Source organism: Protopterus annectens, chromosome 4.part0 (genome assembly GCF_019279795.1).
Source record: "Protopterus annectens isolate FY-2018-M chromosome 4.part0, PAN1.0, whole genome shotgun sequence".
NCBI lineage: Eukaryota > Metazoa > Chordata > Ceratodontiformes > Protopteridae > Protopterus > Protopterus annectens.
Genome location: NC_056733.1, coordinates 1464245820 through 1464265716, shown reverse-complemented (window position 1 = coordinate 1464265716; position 19897 = coordinate 1464245820). Strand labels below are relative to the sequence as shown.

Genomic DNA, 19897 nt, shown 5'->3' with positions numbered 1-19897 from the left:
GCTCCTGACTCAACACAGTTACAAGACTGTTCATCAGAACCTGCAAACCTTAAAGCTGACAGCTTGGAGAGTTCCATGACTCAGACCCATGACTCCCTCTCCGAAAAAGTTCAGGAAATTTTGCTGGAGGCACGCAGACCTTCCACCAGAAAAACCTATTCGGCCAAATGGAAGAGATTCACCATCTGGAATGTCAACAAGGGCCAGGATGCATCACTGATGAACATACCTCAGATAGATATTAGAATACTTGGCAGAAATGTTTCACAGTGGCCTCATACTCTTCCATCAAAATCCACGCTTCAGCTATCTCAGCACATTACAACTGTGATCCACCTGTGTTTTCGCATCCCTTGCTAAGACAGCTTCTAAGAGGCATAAAGAATATCAAACCTCCAAGGAAGCTACCAATTCCTGCATGGGACCTCAATTACGTCTTGGAAAAATTAACTCTTCCTCCTTTTGAACCAGCAGCATCTTCAGAAATGCAATTTCTCTCTTGGAAAACGGTTTTCCTGTTGGCAGTCACCTCAGCAAGAAGAGTCTCGGAGATACAGGCCCTCATGGCAGTTCCTCCTTTTCTCATCTTTCATCAGGACAGAGTTTCCCTTAGGACCAATCCTTCATTCATGCCTAAGGTGATATCCAGAGTGTCTCTAAACTAAGCAATTCACCTGCCTACTTTCTTTCCTAACCCTCAAAATAAAGGGGAAAAGCTGCTGCATACTTTAGACATTCACAGACAACTACGCTACTACTTGGACAGAACAAAGCCCACCAGGAAGTCTGACCAACTTTTTATAGCCTATGCTGCTGGAGTGCAAGGAAAAGCAGTCACCAAACAAACTATCTCAAAATGGATTGGACACTGCATCAGATTCTGTTATTCTTTTCATGGAAAAAGTGTGCCAGCTAATATTAGACCACAGTCCACCAGAGCTATGGCCACATCCACAGCTTTTCTAAGAGGAGTGGCTACAAAAGACATTCTAGAGGCTGCTACATGGAGCTCCGTGCATACATTTACCAAACACTACAACCTGCCATTATACTCCAGATCCCGAGCAGGCTTTGCTTCGGCAGTCCTGCAGGGCCTTCTAGCTACACCATCTCTTGCTTAGTCCTACCACCGCCAGCTTGGCTATGGTATTCAACCCATATGTCAGGACTGCAGTTGCATTCTTGAAGGACATAGTACAGTTTTGTACCTACCATAAATGTAGATGTCCGATAGATATGCAACTGCAGTCAGGTTTCCCTCCCTCCTACCCCTCTGTTTTTTCCCTTTTGGGTCCTTTCTCCCCTTACCTATCAGCTGGGGATATATATTATGGTGTATCTGTTTATTACTGTTGTGCATGTCTGGTTTTATCTGTTTATCCATTCACAAAATTTAGCCTTCCTTGGAGGGCACCTGGCATCTGGGGCAAGAAACACTGAAGAAGATGGCGTCGGCTGATGCCTTTATACTCCAGCCGCTCTGACGGGGAGGAGGCGACATCGGCCGACGCCGGACCCAGACTTTGGAATCTGGCCGACCGAAGGGCTGCCTGAGGCAGGACAACCCATATGTCAGGACTGCAGTTGCATATCTATCGGACATCTACATTTATGGTAGGTACAAAACTGTACTTTTCCCATCCACACATCCAAGATGTGCTTGAATGTAGACAGGAATGAATTTGTTTTTATGTGCATGTGGAGATTGTTCCAGAGCAGCAGTATCCTCTGAGAAATGTACATGTCCCTCCATACTGTTCTGTTGATGTTGCAGAAGAGATTTAGATCCCTAGACTGAGTATTTCTGACACCATTTGAGTTGCTGAGGTGCAGTAAATCCATCAGTATTGGGTCAGAGGATGCCTCGTATGCCAGTCACAGGTCATCTCTTAGCAGTCTGTAGGATACTGAGTATAGTGATAGGTCTTAGAGTCAGTCCATGTAAGACATGCTGTTTAGGCCTTGTATCCTTTCAGTAAGGAATCATTGTGAGCATTCCAGTAGTTACTCATGTCTGGACAGATACATGGCAAAGGGGGGATTACATTCAATGATTTACCTAATAGGTTCATAGGCGTTTACTAGGCTAACGATCAAAAGGGCCCTTTTAAGCCTCGCCATGCATCCCAAATCTCCGACAAGTTCTGATACCCTTGATAAGTGAAAGCAGGGGTTTGGGAGATGAACCATTTTCGGATTACCTGTGTGCATTGGAGGCATAGGTGCCAAACCAGGGATGAATTTCCGGTCTCCCATCCAGTTGTCCAAGTTGCACTTGAATTGGGTTAGGGAGCCTGTTCCATAGACATAGTAGTCTCTAGGATACAGATCTCTCTCTCCAGCAGGACCTATTTATATCACAGGCAAGGTTCAAGTCTTTAGAATGGGTAATTCTGGTGCTGTTTATTTTGTGGACCTGCAGGAGGTCCATCGGAGTGGGGTCTGATAAGTCCCCTGTATGCCAGGCATAGATTTCCCCTTAAAATCCTGTAAGAGACCGAATGCAGGGATAGGGCCTTGAGGCGGTCTGCATAGGACATTTTACTTGTGCCCTGCACTCTTTTAGTGAGGAACCTCTGTGGACATTCCAATTGTTGGATATGCCTGGTTAGGTACATACCAAAGTGGGCATTGTACTCTGTGATCTGATGAATTCCGAATACGGTAAAACAATGACTTCCTTGGACTTGGATGCCATACCTTTGTTTATAACTTGTGCAATATAGAATGATTTCCACACCACTGTAGACGCATGATGGTCCTAGATTACTATCTGTGTGTGTCCCCATGTCCCCGGCTACTGGGTCAACTCTAAGGGGTGTGATGTCAATATGATAGTTACCAGAGATGGATGACGTCCCAAAGGATACTATTATGCATTTCTTGGCATTTAGTTTTACTCCATGGCTCTGACACCAGTTGTGTGGGTCATCCCCTCATGGAGAATATTTGTGTCAGTGTGAGATTGAACGACGGCTCTTAATTTGCAGTCATCTGCAAATTTAGTCGGCCAGAGACCGCAGACATTAGCCTTGACTTCTGAGAAGTAAATGCCAAAAAGGAGTGGTCCAAGGACTGATGCCCAAGGGAGTCAACTTGGTGAATGGCCTCTTTGTAGAGGTGGACTCCCCAATTCTAACTTCCTGGGTCCTGTTTGTGAGCCAATTGGCTGTCCACCGGGTGACATAAGGATTTGTACTCTCCATATGTCTGGGCTATATGGGGTAGGGTTTCAAGATGAAGCCTTTTCTTACACAGAAAAACATCCAGGCCCGGTTAAAATTTGCAAAACAATACATCAAGTCTCCCAAAAGCATGTGGGAAAATGTGTTCTGGTCTGATAAGACCAAGGGTGAACTTTTTGGCCACAATTCCAAAAGGTACGTTTGGCGCAAAACCGCTTTGCATCATCAGAAGAACACCATACCCTCGGTGAAGCATGGTGGTGGCATTATCATGCTTTGGGGTTGCTTTTCTTCAGCTGGAACTGGGGCTTTAGTCAAGGTGGAGGGAATTATGAACTATTCCAAATACCAGTCACTTTTGGCCCAAAACCTTCAGGCGTCTGCTAAAAAGCTGAAGATGAATTTCACCTTTCAACACGACAATGACCCTAAGCATATATCCAGATCAACAAAAGAATGGCTTCACCAGAAGAAAATAAGTTTTGGAATGGCCCAGCCAGAGCCCAGACCTAAATCCAATAGAAAATCTGTGTGGTGACCTGAAGAGGGCTGTGCACAAGAGATGCTCTCTCAATCTGTCAAATTTGGAGTGCTTTTGCAAGGAAGAGTGGGCAAATCTTGCCAAGTCAAGATGTGCCTTGCTGATTGACTCTTACTCAAGAAGTACTCAAGAAGACTGATTGCTGTAATTAAATCAAATTATACTTCAAAAAAGTATTAGTTTAAGGGTGTGAACACTTACGCAACCAGCTTATTGTATGTTTTTTATTTTTTATATTTTTCCCCTAACAGATTTGTTTTTCAATTGAATTGTACAGGTTATAGGTCACATTAAAGGTAGGAAAGTTTTGAAATAACTTATTGTGGTCTCAATTTTTTATATCACAAAAACCTGGCATTTTAACAGGGGAGTGTACACTTTTTATATCCACTGTACATTAGTCCTGCACTGTGTATGCGACCTCCTAACCAAGTATTGCCTTTTTCTGTACACTTCACTTAGTGTAAAGGGTCGTTTTATCTGTTGTATCATACAGTTTGAGTCAAGTCGTTTCTGAGAATTAAACCACCACGGGTCTAAACTTGCTTCTTAGCTGACTCTGAGATTTTCACAATTTAGCTGGTTAAACAAGGATCAAAGGCACACCTGTTTGAAATGGCCTGACATTAAACACTTTTTTTCTTACCGTTACATTATAAACACTGAAAAAAATCCGTATTTTATAATTTTTATGTTTTAACAATAAGTTATACTCTTGTCCGTTTACTATAATTTGTTTATTAACTTGTACAGTATTTGAGTTGAGGAACCTGAATTTGAAGTTGTAATTTTACCAGAGTTTTTTTTTTTTTATGCTGAGGAATTTTCCCTATCATATCTTATAGCCAGACCATTCAATATTTGATGCAGAAGTTATCTGGAAGTCACCTAAAATTTGGTCTGCGTGAAAGTGTTCCCACTTCAAAACCCATCCCACCTGCTATCTCCCACTTTTTTCTACAGTCTGAAGTTGTTTGGGTCTTTTTGTTGTGCAGACAACAAGGTGTAATAACGCAACTCTACAACCTGTAGTAAGGGAATGAAAAAGATCTGTAGCTGCAGAAAGGGTCTTCATTATCCAGTAACTTTTGTGACTGGGGTCAACAGCATGTAAAAGTTCTAGGTACCAGGCAGTCCTAGAGCTTGGAAGCACAGGTCTTGTCATATCTACCACCTAGAGCATTTATTTCTCATAGATTCAGCGTTGCGGTGAGCACGACACAGTAACTCCTTAAAGTGAAACCCGTCTTGGTCTTAGACATGAGATGACCAAGGTGATTACAAAGGGGGAGCATTGGAAGCATTTTGTTGTGCATATATGCCTCAATGACTTGGCCGAGGGGACAGACTACTAGTAATTAAATAGATCCAGGGAGGTGGAAAAGAGATGCCTGTACAGGGATTTGGAGGTAACATTCTAATAAGTCATAGCGGAGTTAGTAGCCAGCACACTGAGAAATGAGAGAATTGGACAGTACAGTGAACTGGCAGCAGATAAGAGGTAAAAGCTTTCAGACTGGTAGGGCAGTGGGAATTGGATTGACAGAGAGATCATTTGAATGGGATAGGTCCCTGACCCAGAGACTCCCCATATTCTGGAATAGACTGCCCATACATGTCAAGCAGAGCGCCTCCTTGGTGCTCTTCAAAAGGAAGCTTGACGATTGGATGGGAGACAAGAAATTCACCCCGGGGATCACGTCAGTCGCCCTGCTCGACAGGGGTCTAGGGAAGTAAATATTGCGGGAAGAAATATCCAGGAAATTGTTTTGGCTTGGCTTGTTTAGGCCCTAGGGTCAATAGCCTAGTAACAACCTATGGATGGGCCACAGTTTAACTTGGAAGATATAACAATGCTTAAAGCCAGGTTTACAAGGAGTATCTCCAAAGTCTTACTTTCACAATAGGATAAGGGAGGGTGTGCCAAAGAAGCAGAAGGTAGGAGTAGGCACTTGAACACAAGACCGTGAATGAAAAGGGACACAGAGGGTTGTAGAAGAATCTTAGGGGCATAGTTGGCTAGTATTACTATGTAGTGTGGGGAAGAAGATAGGAAGCTCTTAATAGTGATGCAACAATAAGGCTGGATATTGCTGTATAGAAATGTGACATTTGCAAGTGGTAGTAGGAAATGGAGATGCCATGATACAGGTTGCTTAGGAATGATGGTGGGAAGCAGGGAGGAGGAGCAGCAACTGTGCTGTTTTTAATGGAACACATTTAGTTTGAATAGGGGAAGAAATAGTAAGACAAATAAATAGGGCAATGAAGATGTGAGGATTAGAATTTGAGTATAAGTGTTTGGTAAAAGTAGAAGACTGGGGGGATCTGGATCTCCATGATATATCAACCCCAGAATAGGTATAGAGAGGAGGATGTGAGATTGGAGGGACAGAGGGATTAAAAGAGTGGAATAAGAGGAGGAGGAATGATTATACACAAAGGTATCTGAATCTACAGAGGTAAGACTGAGAGAACCTGTGCTCCAGCAAAGAGAGGGAGTAACAGTTATTTCAGATTTTAGATCCGGAGGGCTCATCTGGATTTTGTGGGACTCTGCCCGAATTGCGGATGTTTCTGTGATATGGAAATGTGCTTCATATATGTGGTTGAAGTTGACATTGGTCAACTTTGATTTGTGCCTGTGATGACCCCACTTAAACCCGGGGCAGTAACTATGAAGTCTCTGTCCTCCCCACCGACTCCAGTAAGGGAGCTTCACTGAAAGCAGGGATAGAAATACACAATTTCCCCTAAGAGTACACCCAGGAACAGGCTCCAAACCTGCGACTGGACTATATGCTTCACAGGTCCCCAAATGAGCCTTCACATTAACCACTGTAGAGCACTGTGTCCTAGTTCTTGGTATTTGACACACTCACTCTTATTTGATATTCACACATACAGACACTCATGGGAAAGACTAGCTCAGGTTTACCTGCTGCGTCCCCTTTCCCAAATTACAAGGTAACAGCTGCTACCAGTCAAATTCCACAATACCCTTCAAAAGGGGTGTCCAATTACATTGGGTAAAATAAATATTGATAAAGGGTACCATGCAATCCAAGCAGTAAGGCTTTTCAAAGTGGCCCTGGTGTTATCACAATAAGCATAAACACTCTCATGTTATTAAAAGTACTTTCTAAATAACCAGCCGCAATAAAAGGTAGTAAAATATTTAATAAGTAAAATTATTTAAAACATGTATACACTGAATAACTGATTCCAATAAACCAGAGTTTTACACACGTGAATTATGAAAAGAACACTGTAGGATAGGTTTCACAATGATTGTAGAAAAACTAACTGTAGCTCCCTAACTGTCTAAGATTAGCTGTCCCTGTCTAATCTAATTAACTCAGCAAGGCAAGATGATACTCTTACTTCTGCAAGGCAAAATAAGAATATATGTCCACTCTTCAGGCTATTTTCCAGTCCTCAGTTACTGGAATAGCAACTCCTATTATTTCTGCTGAACAGCTTTGGAAAACTGAGTGATAACTACTGATCTGGAAAACAACAACTGAACAATAACCAAACAATTATAACTACTGCTGAACTACTGAGCTTTAACCAGCACCTACTTTTATAGCAGAATTTTTTAAGTCGCTTAAAGCTGTTATTCGAACTCTACTTTCTCATATTAGACTTTAAAAAGTAAATAAAACAGCTGCTGTGGAGATTCTATTCCTTTCAGCTCTAGTACACAGTGACATCACATGTAGGTCAGCTGAATGGCATAACCTACATTCAGGATTCTTTTTAAAAAAACATGTACATTTGATCAGCCAGAAGAACACTGATTCAAACATCTTATATAAACCAAGGCAACAGTCAAACTTATCTACAAAATTATATCTTGTCATGCTGGCATATGTAATGCAGGGTCATTTTCAATTATTTACAAGTATTTACAAAATTTCAGTCAGACATGCTAGCACAGAGAGTAATGTCTAGTATCCTCACAATGCCACTCTGTTATTTAGAGTTTGAAGGAAGATGAAAAACAGACCAAAGATGATATTGCTATTTTGGGAGACTGGATCATACAGGATAAGGAGTCTCCATGTACCTTGGAAGCCTTTAATAAGGGGGGTTGTTAGTTTGGAGGTGGCTAAGGACTTTGGGAGGTATGTTAGTTGGGAAATATTTTACTGTCTGCCTCTGTCCATTGGAGGCATGGGAGTCAGACTAGGAGTGAATTTATGATTTCTTATCCAGTGGATAAGGTTGTGTTTGAATAAGCTCAGGAATTAAATCTGCTTCACATGGGTAGGCCAGCCTATTTCATAGCATGGGGATCCTTGGATACGTACATTTATCTTGCCACAATGTTGTATTTATGTTGCAGGCAAAGTTTAAATCCTTGTATCTACTGTTTCTAGTGATGTTTGTCTTGCAGCTGTGCAAAAAATTCATCTGGGTTTGATCTGAGGATGCCTTATTTGTCAGGCATAGATTGCCTCCTTAACCTGTAGGAGATTGGAGACAGATTGGAGACAGAGGTGTAGGGCCTTAAGATGATAGCTGTGTAGAACTGTGTGTTAATTCCCTTAATTCTCCTGTTGAGGAACATGAGTGGGTGTTTCAACTGTTGCCAATGCCTGGTCAGATAGATGGCAGAGGGGCATTGTACTCAATGATGGGGCTGATATGGGCCGAGTAAAGTACTAAAACTTCCTTGAACCTGGATGCCATACCCTTACTTATAAGTTGGGGACATAGAATAGCTTTCTTACTATTTTGGCTACATGCTGGTCAAAGGCCAGACTACTGTCTACATATGTTCCCAGATTTCTAACTACCAGTTCAGCTCTTAGGGGTGTTTTATTGATGGAGTAATTGGCTTGTGTGGATACCTTCCTAAAGGTCACGAGTACTAGGTCTCTTGGTGAACAGTTTATCACCAGTCCTTACTTGGGTTCTACCTGTGAGCCAGCTGGCAATCCAGTGAGTTGCATAGGATTTATACCTAGTTCAGTAGGTTTGTTAACAATACCTGTGTGGGTGATATCAAACACTTTAGCCAGGTCAGGGTAAGTGGTATTCATGGTCTTCCCATAATCCTTTACCTTGGTGATCCTCTCGAAGAAGTCTACCAGATTGAGTAGGCAAGACCTTCCCTTGACAAAGCTAAACTGGGGTGGGTCCAGTGTCTCTACGTTGCCAGTGTCCGTGTTGATAATTTCCATGATAATTCATTCCATGGATTTGCATATTAAACCTGTTAGACTCGTGGGTTTGTAGTTTCCAGTAGTGAACAGGGGTAACAGTTACAGTCCTCCATGCACTTGATTCATAATCTGTTTTGAGTTTATAATCGAATAGTGCCTCAAGTGGTCTTGAAAGGTCATGATCTGATGTTGTCATTTTCATTCTTTCCTCAACCTGTGGATTCAGATCCCAATCTCAGATCTGACTGAGCCGCTTTTATAGCTTAGGATCCAACTCTTGAGCTCCTCCCTTACCCACAATGCTCCTGTCCTCCAGATTACCTCAGATCTCATTTGCCATGCTTCAAGCAAGTTGGCATTTCCTTCTTGTAGCTCCTTGTGGGTCATCAGTGAATTTACAGTTTAAACTTAAATTTTTGTTCTTGGTATTTTTCTATCACCCTTCCTTGCCCTTTAAAAAACTTTTGTTTTTATTTTTGGGTTTCTTTGTCTGTTAAAATTTGTATATACTGTCTGGTATAATTCTTTCCTACCATTGTTGGTAGTTTTCTTTTCCCCTTTTCCTCTTATTAAAAAAAATACCTGTAGATGTTCTTCGTGTTTCACTGTTGCAGTCATTACATTTGGGTTATCTGCTTGCAGTAGCCCTCAGTCGGGCCTGATTAACAAATTCTTGGGTCCTACGTCGGTTGCTGTCTCTTCTTCCATGATGTCAGGTCGTCAGGGGTATAAAATATGCAGCCGATGTCATTACATCAGTCTTTCTTGCCGTGCGGTGCCCGAAGCAGAAGCAGTTTGCAACTGTCGGTTGGCAGACTCCTGAAATTTTTGTTTTCGAATTTCAGAACCGAAGTCTTTAACTAAAAGTTAAGTACCCTGTTGGGGAAACTTTTTCTTGCTCTAATCTGATGTCAGTAAAAGTAAATAATTGCATTTTTGTGGAAAGCAAATACCTCAAAGATTTTCATTCGTATTGTATTCCTTGCCTAGGTCCTGACCACGATGTACCTTGCTGTCTGTTTTGTGCCTTATTTAAACCACAAACTATCCGTCGTCAGTATATTTGCGCTTCTAAATATTTTGGTGCTCAGTTCAATTATCCTGATATGTCTTCGGTAAGCCATTTGACTACCGACATTCCGAAAAAACGCAAAGATAAAGACCGAGACAGGCCACTCAGTTCGCCGGTACTCAGTGAGGTGCTTTCGCAGCCCCTGATACCCGCTACTTCAGATTCACAGGCCTCTACTGAGACCCATTCGGAGTCCGGTATGCCGCGAGATGCTTCAACTGTGGAACCTGCGGATGTCTCTACCTTGGATGGGTCCGGAGCCGCTGTGCAGGCACCGGCTTCTGAGGGTGTATTCAGGCCTACTGACTTGCATATTAAACCAACACCATCTTCTTCTTAAAGGCCTAAAACTCGAACCATGCTTAAAAAATTGACGCCCAGACCGCATGGTCAGGCCTCTATGCCTAAAAAATGAATTATAAGAATGACTGAAGATCTTATTACTTTAATCAGGCGAAGCCAACCTTCCCTCTCTGAGACCTAGGACTGCGTTTGCTTATGATACTTGAGGATTCTGAAACTTCTGTTTCCTTTGATGACCAGGATTTACCCTTCTCTACCTATGAGGATTCTGACGCTGAAGACTCTATTCCCTCTGCTTTCCACATAGACGATTTCTCTTTTGGTGAAACCTTGCATACTCTCAGGGAGCATTTTCACTGGGAAAGTCAGGATTTCTCTGATTCTAAAAAGAGGCTTAGGGATTTCTTACTCCTGCCCCAGGTCAGGCCTTCAGCTATACCTCCTGTACTGGACATTGTTGATGATGCCTTTCGGAATCTAGCTTGGCCCCTGACTCTTTACCTCATGCTTCCAGAAAACCCGATAGATATTACAGGGTTCCTGAATCTCACAAGCTCCTTTTCAAAAATACTACTGCATATCCTGAAACCGTTTCACAGGGACTCAGGGGTATTAAAGTTACTACTGCCAAAAATCCTACCCCCCTTTGATAGAGACTCCAGGGCTCTGTATAGATGGGGTAAGAAGGTATACACTTATGCAACTTTGGCCATTAAGGCCTTGAATTGCCAGTTTCATATGTTAAAAGTATCAGCTGCAAATTATTGGATTGCTTAAACAGAAAATTATGTTTCCTGATTGTGCTGATAATAAGGATTTACAGGATTTAATGCATTCTGCTGAACATGTTGGTAAACCTACATTACAGTGTGGTTTTGATTCAGTAGGGACATCTTGCAGGGCTGCGGTAACTGGGTCTGTATTTAGAAGGCATGCTTGGCTTAAGGAGCAATCCTTGCCAGATCATGTTAAAGTGAAATTACTGGATGCTCCCTTAAATCAGGACCGCCTGTTTGGCAACAGGACAGAAGAAGTTCTTAAAAAAATGGAGGAAAAAGCTAAATCTATGCAAAATGTTAAAGATTTTTTGCAAGTACAACCTCCAAGATTTAGTAGGCATTGGCCTTCTAAGAATTGGTCCTTTCCTGCCTCTTCTAGACCTTCTCAATCCAAAACCAGATCCAGCAGAGCAGCCAGGCTTCAGTCCCAGGGGACACACAGGACTAAGCAATGGGGGGCCTCCACTTCCAAATCTGGGAGTAATAAAACTTCCCCCTATGGTAAACTGTCTCTATGACTTCTTTTTAAAACTTCCAAGCACTTCTCAACTGACTGCCCCTTTGGGAGGAAAGATTGAACTTCATTCAAAGAACTGGGGACTCATTACCCAGGACAAATGGGTTTTAAATATAGTGTCCCAAGGATACAGATTTCACTTCCACACGTTACCAACTCCAAGCGGTTGGCGGATCTACCTCCAAATCCGTGAGCAGAGGCCCAAAAGCTGGTACTCTCTCTTAAGCATAGGGTCTATTTAGTTGGTACCAGAAGAAGAAAAGGGACAAGGTTTCTACTCTAGATTTTCCCGGTACCCAGAAAAGACAATTCATGACGTCCTATCCTGGACCTGCCTACTCTAAACACCTTTTTGGTGATTCCAAAATTCAAGATGCTGACTCTTCACCAGTTGCTTCCTATGCTAAGCAAAGATGCCTGGTTGGCAACACTAAATTTAAAGGAGGCATACCTGCACATCCCAATCAGGGAATCTTGCAGAAGATACTTATGCTTCAAAGCAGACTACACGCACTATCAGTTCCCTACACTGCCCTTTGGCTTACCTACTGCGCCCAGGGTATTCACAAAGTGCCTAGCTCCAGTCATTACATTTTACAGGCAAAGAAATATTCAAATATACCAATACCTGGACGATTGTCTAATTCAGGCAGAAAACCAGGACATACTTTTGAATCATCTGGCTTTTGTACAAAGGGTGCTAACTTGTCTGGGATACACCGTAAACGAAAAGAAATCACACCTGGTACCCTGTCAACAAATTATATTCCTGGGAGGAAGCTTGAATACAACTTCCCAGATGGCTTTCCTCACGCCAGAGAAACAAATTCACTTGACAATCTACTTCAAACGAGTGGTCACAAAAACCCTGCTATCTGCAAGGCAAATACTACAAGCCTTGGGGTTCATGGCCTCCTGCATTTTTCTAATTCCATATGCAAGATTGCATATGAGGAAACTACAATGGTATCTAAAAAGCCTGTGGTGTCAACATTCTCAGGATCTAGAAGCAATGATTCCTATCATTCCTTGTCTACGCCTAGAGTCCCTTTGGTGGGCAGAAGCCTGCAACCAAAACAAGGGTCTACCATTCACACTAACCCCTGCCACCCAAATCCTAACAGATGCATCAGACTATGCATTGGGGGGGGGGCGCACCTGGCAGGGAAGTGCATTCAGGGCAAATGGAACCCAATTCAAATGCACCTTCATATCAGTCATAAAGAAATATTAGCTGTACAGAATGCCCTGACCACCTTCAAAGACCACATTCTTCCAGGACAATTAATGGTAAAGACTGACAACACCACTGTTATGTGGTACATAAACAAGCAGGGGGGTACACATTCTTACCCCCTCTGCAGACTAGCCATGGCATTGTGGAACACAGCCTTGAGCTACCAAGTGCATCTACAAGCTCAGTTCCTGCCAGGAAAACTAAATACACTGGCAGGCGGACTAAGCAGAAATCTCATGGACCCACACGAGTGGAAACTGGAACCAAGGATTTTCAACATGTTGACAAGCAAATGGGGAGCCCAGATATAGACTTGTTTGCCTACTCCCAGAACTATCAATTGGAAAAATTATGCACAAGGATTCCCCACAGACAAGCTTGGAAGGTGGATGCTGTGCCCTTCAGCTGGAAAAACCTATCAGTTTATGCCTTTCCTCCTCTGCCTCTGCTCTCCAAAGTACTACTAAAGATCAAACAAGACAAACCAAGGATGATTTTGATTGCACCAGCCTGACCACGCCAGCACTGGTACACCCCCTCCTGCGCAGTGTGTCACTGATGGCCCCATGGCACCTGCCTCAGACTCCTACCCTGCTGTCTCAGCAGGAGAACCAGATTCCACACCCTCAGCTTCAAACACTGAACCTAGCAGCCTGCCTAATTACCTAAGCGCTCCTTTACCATCCCTCAGTAAACCAGTGATGGATGCAATTTTAGAGGCAAGGGGGCCTAGTTCTAGAAAATCTTATGCTGAAAAATGGAAAAGATTCTGTGCCTGGAACCAATCTCAAGGGATGAGCACAGCAGTGACCAATTTACCTCAGATTTTACAATACTTAACTGAGATGCTTCACAAGGGCCTGTCCTTTTCCTCAAAAATTTACGCCTCAGCCATTTCAGCTCATTATAACACGGAACCTCCCCTCTTCACTCATCCACTGCTCAAGCAGTTCCTCAGAGGGGCCAAAAATTTAAGACTACCCGGGAGAGCTCCATCTCCAGCCTGGGACCTTAACTTGTATTGGAGAAACTCACCCTTCCTCCTTTCAAGCCAGCTGCTACTGCAGATTTAAAATTCCTTTCCTGGAAAACAGTTTTCCTTTTAGCCATCACTTCAGCAAGAAGGGTATCTGAATTACAAGCCGTTATCGCAGTGGAGCCTTTCATCATCTTTCATGCAGACAGGGTGTCCCTCAGGACCAATCCCTCTTTCATGCCAAAGGTGGTATCCAGTGTGGCCTTTAATCAGTCCATTCATTTGCCAACCTTCTTTCCTAATCCACAGAACAAAGGGGAATGGATACTGCACTCCTTAGATGTGCACAGACAACTTAGATTCTACTTGGACAGGACTAATCCTCAAAGGAAATATGAACAACTGCTGGTGGCAATTGCTGCAGGGATAGAGGGGAAGGCTATTTCAAAGCAAAACATTTCCAAATTGATAGGCCATTGTATTAATTTCTGCTATAAGCACCATGGAAAACCTCTCCCACAGGGGATCATACCTCACCCAACCAGGGCTGCATCTATCTCTAAAGCCTTTCTCAGAGGCATACCTACCAGGGACATCCTAGAAGCTGCTACCTGGAGTTCTGTACATACTTTCACCAAGCATTACCATTTGCCAATTTTCTCTAAATCCAGAGCTGGCTTTGCCACTGCAGTTTTGCTGGGCCTTATAGCTGATCATAATGGTATCTAAATTCCTCCTCCCATCCTTAGCTTTAGAAATCTACCCAAATGTAATGACTGCAACAGCGAAACATGAAGAACATAGTACAGTTGTGTACACTTACCATAAGTGTAGATATTAGAGTGTATTCACTGTTGCAGTCCTGGTTACCCTTCCTCCCTCCAGCCCCCTGACTTTTTTTGGCTATACCTCTTCTCTCCTTTTCAGTGCTTAAAAGCTTTTTGGTGTATTTGCTTTTTTGTTTGAGGTATAGCCTTGTATATTTATAGATTTAATTGCTTCCCATTAGGGGGGCACCTGACATCTGGGGCAAGAAAAACTGATGTAATGACATCGGCTGCATGTTTTATACCCCTGACGACCTGACGTCAGGGAAGAAGAGAACAATCGACGTAGGACCCAAGACTTTGTTAATCAGTCTGGCTGAGGGCTACTGCATGCAGATAATCCAAATGTAATGACTGCAACAGTGAATACACTCTAACATCTCCATTTATGGTAAGTGTACACAACTGTATTTTATCTTGTAGTAGTATAATGGCTGGGAAATCTGACAAGCCATCTGGATTTAAAAAATGCACTTCCTGGGGAGACAGGATTCCACATTCTGATGCCCACAGGCAGTGTGTGTACTGTCTAGGCCCTGGTCACTTAGACATAAATTGTAACATCTGCGTGGGTTTCAATACCTGAGCTATTAGAGACCGTCACAACAAACTAATATTGAAAGACCTTCACCCTCAGGGTACTACTTCCTCTACTGCTGGATCTTCTAAGGAGTCAGGGGCTCAAACCCCACAAAAAAGCAAAAGCCCAGGAATCACAGAAAACTCACTCCTGCCCAGTCTCCAAAAAAGGGCTACAACTGAGCTATCTGCCAAGACCTTGAAATTGTCTGATCCGAAGCCTTTGGATCAGACAGATGCCTTGACTCCTCCTCCTCAACACAGAAATTTTAGTTACTGTTTGGTCGTTGTATCTCCAACCTAAACATCTCCCTTCCTTTCTTCAGGGGACCTCAAAGAAACCTTCCAGACATCACACCACTTCATTCTCCTTTAGATCGTCCCAGAGTCTTTCTGAAGTGGAGGTAGACAGAATGATGAGATTCCTCTGGATGCAGTTACAGATGAGGGGTTTTCCTTGCTCCATTCCCCACTGGATCCGTGAGCCACCATCATACGTTTTTACCCCTGATAATTCCTTCTCCAGTCCGACCTCTTGCTTTGGAGCCCTCCGATTCTGATGTTACCAGACTTGATGTGCCTGATCACCTGACCCTTTCTTCCATCCTCTGTTCTGATGACTTCTCTGATCCAGTCAGCTCCGACCTTGTTGGAGCATTACAGATGTTGGATCCGAAGTGTCAGCATCAGATCCGAGGAAATATCCTCTGCTTTGAAGTGTTGTGAGCCATCGCTTTCCCTTGGAGCCTCGGCGCTGGACAGCTCCGCTCCATTTCACCTTTCAGGGTGCAGGATCTTTGGGGGTCCGGAGTTATCTGCTCGGAGAGCTGCAGCTCCGGAGGGACTGCCAAGGATATCTACAGGTCCTTTTGCATTTGAAGTGATGGAGAGTGTGTTTTCACAGCCGAGAATTAATTCACCTCTATCTCCTTCAGATCCTACTCTTAGTCTGACTTCTGCACCTGTGCTTACTCATCCTCCATATCAGGGGTAGGCCGGATCCTAAGAGCTTCCGAGCACTTCTCCTTGCAGAGCTCTCCCTCTCTTCTGACACCTCCCCAGAGCATCCCACTGAGGAGGTCCCTTGAAACAGACTGTGTAAAAGAAGGCACCTATATTCCCCTGAGGAATCTTTGACAGAAGACATGGACTTTGATGAAGGGGAAGGGCCTGCTGTTTCCTTTGGAGACATCCTTGAAATCCTACGCCAGACAGGTGATTGGTCTACCCAAAGCCCTTCCTCAGATGAGTCTGTATTCTTGGAAGCCTTCGGGTCTGCCCTGTCTATGTCTTGGGTGACCCCTTTTGTGGATGACCTTGTATATAGCGTCTCCTGCAGGGTATGGAAGGAGACAGACCCCATGGAGCCCATACCAAAAAGAGCTGACAAAATCTTCCATGCCCCTTCAGGTAAGCAACACTGGACAAAAAAAGTACTCCTGTAGATGCCATGGTTGTTGCGGCAACCATGAGAAATAGCTAGCCGAACAGAGTTCCACTGTCCATCCCCTAACAGGGAGTCTAGGGCTTTGGACAGGTTCAGAAAGTGGGTGTACTCCTCAGCGACCTTCATACTGCGATCGTTGAATTACTTGGCTCACTTTACCAGGCTGCAGAGGGACTTACTGAAGGAACTCTACAACACTGACCTGTGGTCCATGTCTCGAGAAGAACAGAAAACCTTTTCCTTGCAAGTCATGAACACAGGACCCTGTACACCATAGTCAATGCAATTTACCAGTAAGCCACCTCTGCTCAAAAATGGCCATCCTACAATCCATCTTGAATGTGTCCATGAGGTTAATCTCATGCTGTTGAGGGTTCCTCCAGGGCTGCTGGTTCAAACACTGCCATATGGAGACGTGTGGATGCGTCTCTGTGGTTTTTGCGGAACCTTTCAAGGTGTCCTTTATCAATGCTCTCTTTGGATAGTTACTGCTTGGACCTAGGGTGTCCATCAATGCTCCCTTTGATGGATCGTTACTGCTTATACCATCTATGAAAGTTGCTGTCTCCTGATGTGAAAAAGATGGGAAAACCTTGCCTGCCATTGGAATCCGATTCTCTACCCCACAAAAAAACGTTTTCCTGGAACCAACGTGGACATTCAAAAAAAAATCACAAGGGCCTTTCCAGGATTCATAGAGAGAGTTTTTCCCTGGAGGCGGAGGGGGAAAACCATTTTGGTAGATGCCGCCACCTGTGTGGCAAAGGAGGTCCACAGAACCAAGTATCATGAGATTACTTCTCTTGACAGATCCTTTCAGCACTCCTGAGCAGTTGCCTGACTGCCCGTCTCTGGAGGCAGTTAGTGGGCTCTTATCCTTGCACCTAAATGCCTGGCTAGAAATTATAAATGACCATTGGGTGCAAAGGATGATATCCAGAGTCTGTCTGATGTTCCACCCAGTCCGAGGGAGTCAGCAGCACAAGAAATAGCAAAGCTGCTGGACAAAGTAATCCAGAAGGTCCCACCAGTGCAAACAGGATCAGGAATCTACTCAAGATTCTTTTTAGTGCTAAAAAGACAGGGGACCCGAGAACAATCCTGGATTTAACCTTCCTAAACAAATCTGTAAAGAACTCAAAATTCTGGATGGTCACGGTACAGTCTGTTCTACCCCTTCTTCAAAAGGACGACTGGATGTGCTCAATAGATCTTCAAGACTTGTATTATTGTGTCAAAGTGAACAGGCGCTCTTGAAGGTTTCTCCACTTCTGTCTGGGTGCCAGTCATTACCAAATCAGAGTTCTTCCCTTTGGTCTCGCCACAGGCCCCAGGGTGTTCTCCAAATGCATGGCAGTAGTAGTGGCTCACCTCAGACTGCTCAGATTCAGAGTGCTTCCTTATCTGGAAAACTGGCTCCTGACCGCATAAACCAGCCATCTACTCCTCCAAACCAGGGTTTATTTGCTTCACTTAAGGAATATTCTGGGAATTGCAATAAATCCCCAAAAGTGTCAACTACAACCAGTTCCAGTGATGGATTTTATAGGGGCATGTCTAGATGCACTCAACTGCCTAGTCCTCTTACCTTCAAACAGAATTCTGTCCTTCATATTGCATATCAGACAAGACCTAGCCATCCTGTTGCCTCCTGCAGTTTAGTTCTCGGAGCACTAGGTTTGATGGCTGCTGCTATAACACTGGTTCGTACAGCTTGCCTACACATGAGGATTCTTCCATGGACTCTAGCAGTACAGTGATCCCTACGCAACTATCCACTGAATCATCCCATCAGGCCATCTCTGGTGTGCAAAGATTCCGTGTTGTGGTGGCTCCACTCGAGGGATGTCAAAGAAGGATATTGGTTTATTCTTCCCCCTGTCACCACGTTGACCTCTGACTCATCCCAGTTGGGGTGTGGAGAGCATTACTTGGGACAAGTTGCTCAAGGCACGTGGCTAATCTGCATACAAATGTTCTAACGATGAGAGCATGCAAGCCTTACAGTGCTTTCTTACTGTAGGGGAGATTGCAATTCAGACATGTCCATTGTTTGGTACATCAACAAATAAGGGCTAACCAGATCATACCCACTTTGTCAAGAAGCAGTGCGAGTTTGGCGATGGGCAACCTTTTCCATCTGCTTTCTAATAGCAACTCACATTTGTGAGGAAATCCATCATCCTAGCGGACAGGCTCAACAGAACCCTTCTGATGCCTCATGAGCGTCTCTGAATCAGTCTGTGGTGAATTTGACTTCCTCAAATGGGGTCAGCCTTGCTGCAATCTCCTTGCATCCCCTTCAGTAACAAATGCAGCAGGTTCTTTGCCCTGATTCCTCCTCAGAGGCAGTCACTGAGAGATGCTCTAGTCCAGGTTTGGTTCTCCGGTCTCCTTTATGCTTATCCCCAAACTTCTCCAGAAAGCACAGAGGTTGAAGAGCAAAGTGATTCTCATTGCACCCTTCTGCCTCAACAGGTTTGGTTCCCCTTCCTTTGGTCTCACCTGTTACATCCTCCCTGGATGCTGAACCCCAGTCCAGACCTCCTTTCTCACCCTTCAGGACAAACTCATCCAGGTTTGACAGGCCTCAAATCGACCGTATGTTTTCTCCAGTTCCTATGATAGCTAGACTTTCCAGGCTTCCCACTCTAGTTAAATCAATTCTGGTATGTTCACATAAAGCTTCCACCTGAAAGATTGTTACAAGAGTAAGTGGATATGATTCTCCATTCAGTTTCACCAAAAACATATGGATCCTTTTACCAGTCCCATTCCAGCAGTTCTTGACTTCCTTGCTTCAATTTTTCAGAATAGAGCAAGCTTCTCCACTATCAAGGTACATTTAGCAGCCATATCCAATTATCACAAAGCTGAAAATTCTTCTTTGGCTTCTTCAAAATTGTGTAAGGCCTTTCTCAAGAGGTACCTTCTTAGACTTCCATGCCAAGGCCCCACCAGTGGGATCTCACTATATTCTTGCAAGTCTTAGTTCACTCCCCTTTCAAACCTTCTGCCAAAGTAGATTTCAAATTCTTATTATAGAAAACCTTATTTTTGGATATGTTCTTGGGTAGCAGAATTTCAGAACTGCAAGCACTCTTTTCCAAGCCTCTGTATTTCATTTTCCATAAGGACGGAGTCGCACTACATACAAATCCGACCTTTTTACCAAAAGTTTCCTCTGAAAACTGTGTCAATCAGTTCATCTGTCTTCCTGTATTTTTTCCTAATTTCAAGAAAAAGGACGAATATACCCT

General features: G+C 43.7%; 1 protein-coding gene across 1 annotated transcript in view; it reads left to right on the top strand.

Moving 5' to 3' along the window:
• Nucleotides 1–19897, top strand: part of RAB24 (RAB24, member RAS oncogene family) — a 1334059-nt gene that overhangs the window by 78287 nt on the left and 1235875 nt on the right. The window lies entirely within an intron of this gene.